Source organism: Galeopterus variegatus, unplaced genomic scaffold, assembly GCF_000696425.1.
Source record: "Galeopterus variegatus unplaced genomic scaffold, G_variegatus-3.0.2 Scaffold381, whole genome shotgun sequence".
In the NCBI taxonomy this organism is placed as follows: domain Eukaryota; kingdom Metazoa; phylum Chordata; class Mammalia; order Dermoptera; family Cynocephalidae; genus Galeopterus; species Galeopterus variegatus.
Window position 1 is genome coordinate 297,614 of NW_007726492.1, and position 8,508 is coordinate 306,121.

An 8,508-nucleotide genomic window follows, 5' to 3' on the forward strand; every position below is an offset into this window, starting at 1 on the left:
GTTGTTGTTGTTGTTGTTGTTGTTGTTGTTGTTATTTTTTTTTTTGACTGGCTAGTATGGGGATCTAAACTCTTGACTGTAATTACTATTTCTATCCTTAACTTTATCTTTAAAACTATCAAAAAGGCTGAGGAAGTTGGCAGCATAGAGGTTCCCAGGGCTTGTTCCTCCCACAAAAGAAGATCAAAATGGACCCACTGCCACCACTGCTGCAGTTGCCAAAGCCATTGTCCAATCCCCGAACCTTCACTCATCTCATAACAACTCCCCACAGAGTAGCAGTCACTGCAACAGCAGACTCCACAGACGCAAGAGAGACCACTGCAACCACCACCGCCATTGCAGCTACTGTGACTTAACCTAGCTGCTGGCAAGGATGCCTCAGATGTAAAGGAGGTGGTTGCAGCTGCCAGCATGGCTGCCACCCCCACAAGATAACCCCACTGCCTCTGTGCACACCAGACACAGGAGGGAGGCAGTTTCAGCTGCCAGAACCACTGCCCCCCCCCATGAGGTAGCCCTGTTGCTGCCAAGGACACCACAGACACCAGGGAGGCAGTTGTGACCACCACCACCACTGCTACTAATGCCATGAGTTAGCCCAGTTGCTGCTGCAGACACTGTAGCTGCATGGGCTGACACAGTGGGCACTGCAGCCAAGTGAGTAGCTGCTGCAACCACCACTGTTGCAGTCGCTACCACCACAGGCAGCCACCATCATTGTGCAAGCAACCTGCAACCACTGAAACCACCACTACCATGCAGGTGGCTCACCAAAGCCACCGCCATAACCACCACCACTGCAAGAGTGGCCTGCTACCACAGCAGCAGCCACAGCAGCCACAGCCACTGTACAGGTGGACTGCTAACCACTCTACTGCATCTACATAAGAAGGGTAAGCAGTAGAGTCCAGAGAAGGAGAGTAATAGAAGAAGCAACTGCTCTACCAGATGACCTGACATCAAAGTAGAGATGCTAAAAATACAAAAAAAAAAAAAAGAAAGAAAGAAAATATGAGTCCATGAAAGGTGTACAATAACTCTCAATTACCAGATCCCATGGAGGAGTAAACCCTTGAAATGACTGAAAAGGATTTCTGAGTAAAAATCTTAACAAAACTCAATGAGATACAAGAAGACACAGTTAGATAACACAATGAATTGAGCAGAATTATCCAGGATAAGAAGGAGGAAATCTACAGAGAGACTAATACTTTTTAAAAAGAATGTAGCAAAACTATCACTATATGTAATCCTACCTTTACTTTTGACTTTGTAATTCTAACCCTAACTATTTTCTCTAAATTCTGATGCTACCTCTATGATTCTGCCTCTGAAAACTCTGTTACTCCAATCTCTAATCATATCTTTATCACTAACTCCAAAACTTCTCCTCCTTTTAACCCTTCCTTAGGGCGAACTCTAAACTTACTTCTAACCTTACACCTAAGCCTGAGCCCCAGCACTAATTATTTCCTCTTTATTCTGGAAAAAATTTCTTTTTGTGACGATCCTGAGAAGCTGGACTAGAAGACACAGAAGGAAACTATGATCCTTTTTTACCTCTCTGTCTTAAAACCATGCACTCAAACCAGCTTCACTTGGCCTGCTCCCTGGTTCTTTGTCCTAGAACATAGTATCTTTTTTATTACTAATTTTGTGATAATTATCACTTATTGAACACTGACAGTGTGCCAGACTCAAACATGCTTTGTTTTGGGTAGATAGATTGGTATATTTAAAATCTCCACTTTACTTACTCTCCTAAAACTGAGGATCAGAGAAATAAAGGGTCTTCATGAAAGTCACACTGCTAGAAAACAGCAGTGGTGGAATTGTCAGGTTTCTAAACCTGTGCTGTTCCCAATCTGGCAAGTGACTCCTTCTTGGGGTCCCATACACAAAACTGGCTATCCTGGAGCAGAAAACATAACCCATCTCAAAGTGTATCTTTCCAAGTATTACTACTTCAAAATGGAGTAAGAAAGTAGATGAGAGTAGAAAAAAGGAATAAGACTTTTAAAATCTATTCACTCCTGACACTGAAATTAATGAGTAACCATGGCTAGTCTGCTGGGAATCCCTATCGTGAGAGGCCCCTTCCCTTAAGAGGTAGGAAAGAAGGACAAACTGAACAAACTGAATAAACAGCTACTAACATGAGATTCATAGTGACGAAGCAGCTATAATTACCACCAAAGGCACCTCTTTCACTAGTGACTTATTTACACTTAATATGAAAGGGGTGCTTGAAACACAATAAAATAACTGTGACAATGAAGATAATGTGCCAATGATGCTCTAACATCAAAAAAAAAAATACTATTACTATTTCCACAGCAAATTTATATTAAGATTAGTTTAATTTTCCTAGCTGAAAACACTAAGATCTTATTACCTTAATTAAATGCCTAATTCATAAATTAACTATATGATTTTTATGCAGAAACCAAGCATAAGCCCTCCTAGCTGGAATATCCTTTCCATGTAAGAGAATCTAACAGAAGCAGTCAACACAAAGGCTCAAAAAAAAGAGAGAGAGACATTCAATTCCAAAACCTGCCAGGACGCTGGGTTACAGAACTGCCAATAACCCATGAAAGCTACTTCTGGACTCTAAAATATTTTGATGTCTCACTGTATGGTTTTAAGGAGAACTTTACAGGCCTGCACATGTCAGGGCTGTGGGTTCTCAGTAAACCCTTAAGGTGTGGATCTGCAGCAGTAAGCACCTGCCCAGTGATGGTCACTCCTTTCCTCAAATCTGTAGCATTGCATTTATTTATTTATTTATTTATTAGTTTTGCAATATGTTATTTTTTAACAATAAATACAATCAATAATATTTTATTTGAATTATTTATTTTTTAAAGTTTATTGAGTTATAATTTACATGTCTGAGGCTGGTAGTGGGAGTGAGGATTGACAGCAAACAGGAGTGATGGAAGTGTTTTAAAACTGACTTGTGGCAATGATAGTAGATAGTACATCTACTAGTAACCATTGAAACAGACACTTCAAAAGAGTGTCTATATTATTTTGAGTGGATGCTCTATGAATAATATTTTCAAGCAGGTACTGAATCTAAAGATACCACTCCAGTGACATTGGCAACCTCTTAGGCCACAACCCATATTGCTTCATGACAAACCACTGGAGCTTCATGACAGCCTAGATCTCTTATCTAGGTGAAAACTGAGGACTTTAGCAATTCTATTGGTTTCTAAAGATACCACTCCAGTGACATTGGCAACCTCTTAGGCCACAGCCCATATTGCTTCATGACAAACCACTGGAGCTTCATGACAGCCTGGATCTCTTATCTAGGTGAAAACTGAGGACTTTAGCAATTCTATTGGTTTCTCCAGAAAACTTTTACTTTTTTATACTACCATTGCTGTGCTTTAGCCTGTAGAGGTTTTGGAATAGACTAAACCACCAAGCTCACTTCTGGTTATATGATGTCCTAATTCAGAAGTGAAATTTCACAAATATGTTAGGTAGCCTTAACAATTGGAGTGAGAGCCAACTGCCTTCAAGATACCTCGACTAAAAGCGGCTAAAAAGCACACATTCATATATCTGTACTCTTTCTCAGTTTCTTCTAGTCTTCCAAATGATTCTACAGGCCAGAAACTGTCTCAAAGAGATATTTCCTCAAGGAAAATACACCGAGTTCTTCATTTTATTTTATAAAACAATTGTGGGTTCAATTTGAGAAAATCTTGCCTCATTTCTCTGCTATAAGTTAACCAATAGCTCTTCTGACCCCAAATGTACACCATTTCTCTTAAGTGATTAAAGAAGAATGGGGAAAAAAGCATGTTACTTACATATTACTTACCAGTTCAGGTCACTGGGTTTACACATAAGTCTTGCCATTGTTATTGGCCAGCAGCTGAGGGAAGGCTGATAATTCAATGAAACCAGTAGCAACAAAAGAAATAGTAGATGAATATACTAATTATCTTGATTTGATCATCACATATCGTACACAGGTATTGATATTCAACTCTGTAGCCCGCAAGTATGTATAATCAATTAGGCTTTGATTTAAAAAAAAAAAAAAAAAAAAGAAATGGTGGAGCAGAGAGAATTTTAACAGAGAGAACCAGAAAAAGAGACAACCAAAAAGGACCCTGTTAAGATTACACATCCCTGGGGATCTGGAAGATTTTGCTCATGTGCTAGGCTACACCAACTCAGGAGTGGCCACAGCGGGCACCTGACAGCTCCCTAACTCAGCGTGTGACAGACCTGAAAGCATTCCCCAAGTAACACACAGAACTCTCCACAAAAGGTAGACATTTTACTGGCTTAAGATACTTAAGCACCATCTATGACAGATCACTGGCAGAACACTAAGCTATGCTGACCCTAGGGATGACTTCTAGGAAGCCAGTCATAAAAATAAAGACAAGTGAAAATAGAGTTGTGTTGTCAGAGGCTGCGCACTGTGGTGGCAATACATTTCACAGAATTAGCTTGGACAAGCCATTAAAAAAAAGACAAAGAAAAAAAGAAAAAGCTCTTGGAGGCAATCAAAATCCAGCGTTGCTACAATATATTATCTAAAATGTCCAGTTACCATAAAATATGCATATATATAAGACATGCAAAGAGACAGGATCATGTGACTCATTTTTAGGAAAAAAATAGACAATAGAATTTGATTTTGACGGGCCCAGATGTTAGACTCAGCAGAAAAAGTCTTCAAAGTTGCTATTATTAAACTATGTCTAATTTTAAAACTATGACAATATCTCACTAAAAAAAAAAAAAAAAAAGAATATCAATAGAGAGAGAAATCTTAAATATGAACCAACCAGAAATTTTGAAGTTGAAAAGTACAAAAGCTAAAATGAAACATTCACTAAGGGCAGTTTGCCAGTTTCTCAAAAGATTAAACATAGACTTACCCTTATAAGTGGTGGTTTCCTTTAAAGGCATAAATTTCTCTTGCAGTAGGGTAACTTCTACTCTTGCTTTCAGAGCTTCTGTGCTGCAGTTTCTCAAAATAATCCTTATGCTAAATGGTTGTATTTCAAGGTCTCCTAATATATGTATGTATTCTGGTCTCCTAATATATGTATGTATATGAACAGAGGTGCATGCTCTTTAGTCTGTTCAGATTTTCTATGTCTTCTTGGCTCAGACTTGGTAGTTTGTGTGTGTCCAAAAATTTATCCATTTCCTCCAAGTTTTCAAATTTGTTGGCACATAGTTGTTTATAATACACTCCAATGATTCTTTATATCTCTGTGTTATTGGTTGCAATACCTCCTTTTTCATTTCTGATTTTTGTTATTTTGGTCTTCTCTCTTCTTATTTTTAGTTAGCTGTGCTAATGGTTTTATCGATTTTTTTGTTTCTTTGATCTTTTGTATCACTTTTTGGGACTCTATTTCATTTAGGTCTGCTCTGACCTTCATTCTTTCTGTCTGCTAATTTTGGGATTGGATCATTCTTGTTTTTCTAGTACTTTGTGGTGAAGTGTTAGGTTATTTATTTGAAATCTTTCTATTCCTTTGATGTAAGTATTGTAATAACCTTCCTCTTTGCATTGCTTTTGCTGTATCCCATAGGTTTTCATATAATATGTCTTTATTTTCATTAGGTTCAAGAAATTATTTGATTTCCTGTTTGATTTCCTCTTGGACACATAGGTCATTCAGGAGCACGTCATTAATTTCCATGTGTTTGCATAGTTTCCAAAGTTTTGCTTGTTATTTAATTCTAGTTTTAATCTCTGTGGTCTGAAAAGATACTTGAAATAATTTCGATTTTTTAAAAGTTTTTGAGACTTAATTTGTCACCTAACATGTGGTCTACCCTGGAGAATGTTCCATATGCTGATAAGAAGAAAGTATATTCTGTAGTTGTTGGATGAAATATTCTGTAGATATCTATCAGGTCCAATTGGTAAAGTATAGTTTAAATTCTGTGTTTCTCTGTTGATTTGTTGCAGAGATGATCTGTCTGGTGCTGAGACAGGTGTTTTTAGGTCCCCTACTCTTATCGTTTTGGGGTCTATCTCTTTCTTGAGGCCTAATATTGTTTGCTTTGCATATCTGGATGCTCCAGTGTTAGGTGCATATATATTTATGATTCATATGTCTTCTTGCTGGATAGATCCCGTTATCATTACATAGTGGCCTTCCTTATCTCTTTTTATGATTTTTGATATAAAGTCTATTTTATCCAATATGAGAATAGCTATTGCTGCCTGTTTTTGGTATCCATTTCCTTGGTATATCTTTTTCTATCCCTTCACTATTAGTCTGTGTATGTCTTTACAGGTGAGGTAAGTCTCCTGAAGACATCATATACAAAAGTGACGCAGAACAATTATATAGCTTTAAAAAATATTGGGCCAACTAATGCCATTTTCTCTCATTTAACTCACTTTTCCATATGAAAGTTGTCTTTTTGAAATTTATATAAGAATTCTGATAACTAAGTAGTGCCATGGAAGGAAAGGAAGTAGTTGTAAAGTTTGTAGCACTTCTAAGAGGGGGGAAGCAAAATAAAGTTGGCTTTAACAAGCACCCAGAAGGAACATTAGTGCTTTAAACAGTGACTTACACACAACACTGTGTGAAGAGAGCAAAACATTTTCTATAAGATACTGCTATGAAGAATTCCTGGTAAATTAACATTCCCACTTTATTTGGGGGCATCAAAGGAAACCAACTAAGTAACTAAATGATTATAACCACAAAAAATTCATCTCAAGAATCAAATGTGCCTTGGCCTTAAAAATTATGTGCTCACCATCATGAAACAATCCCAGGTTCGAATGCCTAAGAAATACATTTTAGTGTAAAACAGCATTATTCCAATTTAGTTATTTAAAATAATCTATATTCCCTTTGCTTTAAGATATATAGTTTCCAATACGGGTCTTTGGTAAAAATGTGTTTGTGTTTTTAAGTTTTAACAAAGTTAAATTTTCATTCATTTGATATATGACATGTCAATTCCCTTTATTCTTTCTATATATACTGAAATGCTGCACTAGTGTTTGGTTTCATAAAACCAGGTTTCACATTATAATTTAAGTTTCCTTTGTCAAATACAGTAATTAATAAACGTATATTGCCTGATTGTTTGATTTACATCTATATAAATGTGCCATTTTCATATATACAGATAATCAGATTATGAGAAACTGACCTATAAACTTCAAAATATCGAGAAAAGTATCTTTCTTTTTCTGTATCATCCTAATTCATATTTAAGTCCCTTAATTTATCATTTGATTAACCAAAGTTCCCTTTTTTAAAAAAAATTGTATAGGCCTATGTTAAGCAGCTTAGCAAAACAGTAATACTGACAAGACATCATCTTACACCATTAGCTAACAGGGACATGGAAGCAGTGACCATCTACAATATGTGAAATGCCACAAGAAGTTATCAACAAGGGAGGACAGTTATGTCAGTCCAATTTCTTCAAAAACACTATGTGAGATTTCAGTAGTAGATTAGCCTGCTCAATTGGTTTAAGGACACTTTTCCTGGATGTTTCCTGAAATTGCCCTCCTAAAAGAAACTCATCCAAAATAAAATACACCTTCTTAAAATTAAAGATGATATCAAGTTCACACATACTGCCAAAATAATTGTCAAGTAATTCCACGAAAGGATAAATTATTTCCAGGGTGATTAGCTCATTGTCCTGACCTTCAATAGCGCAGCAAAAATACAGACCAGCTTATCTTTTATAAAAAAATCTTCAGATCTTGCCACTCAAGGAAGCCTGAACATTTTAGGTTTCTGTGCTAAAACTATTTCAACAAGTTCTCTTGTGATCTTTTTCTTCTCTTTGTCTGATAGTGGGACATACCATTTCTGCAGTCAAAGCTTTCTTTGATGACTAAAAAGCAACATAAACTGCATGGCAGCCGAGGGCTGCGAGTGGGACAGGGCTCTGCCAGGAGCGGCAGTGAAGGCTGAGGGGAAGCCCCCATCATGGTGCTGAGGAAGAGAAGCAGTGTTACTGTGGGGAGGATAAATATGAACTTTTTGAACAGAGTAAATATTCCCTATTTTTAATTTTTTTGCAAAATATATTGATATTTTCTAATATAACAGTAATATATATTTATTATAAAATGTTCATAGCATAGTAATACATGAAAAAAAAACTAAACCAATACTGAGAGAAAGCCCTATACAATATTTCACATATTTTCTTTTATGAGAAATGCATGAACTCAGGATTTTTCCACATCATATAGGTTTATATGAGGGTACTGCAAAAAGTTTGTGGAAAAATAGAGTTAAGTGATAATATGAATCTTTCCACAAATTTTTTTGCAGTACCCTTGTATAAAAGGTAAAGGTAGAGAAATGGAAACACAAGACAGGGAAAGAAAGATGGCCCATAAAGGGTTGGATTTTCACTTTCTTAGTGGTGACTTTTCATGAAGAAAAGTCCTTTATTTTAATATAGTCCAATTCATCTTTTTCTCTAGAGTTAGCACTTTTCATGACCTCTTTAAGA

At 36.6% G+C, this 8,508-nt stretch overlaps 1 pseudogene; it reads right to left on the reverse strand.

Annotated features, from left to right (window-relative positions):
* Positions 1–7,435: 7,435 nt before the first annotated feature.
* On the reverse strand, positions 7,436–8,006 carry LOC103586819 (annotated as a pseudogene).
* Positions 8,007–8,508: the final 502 nt, after the last annotated feature.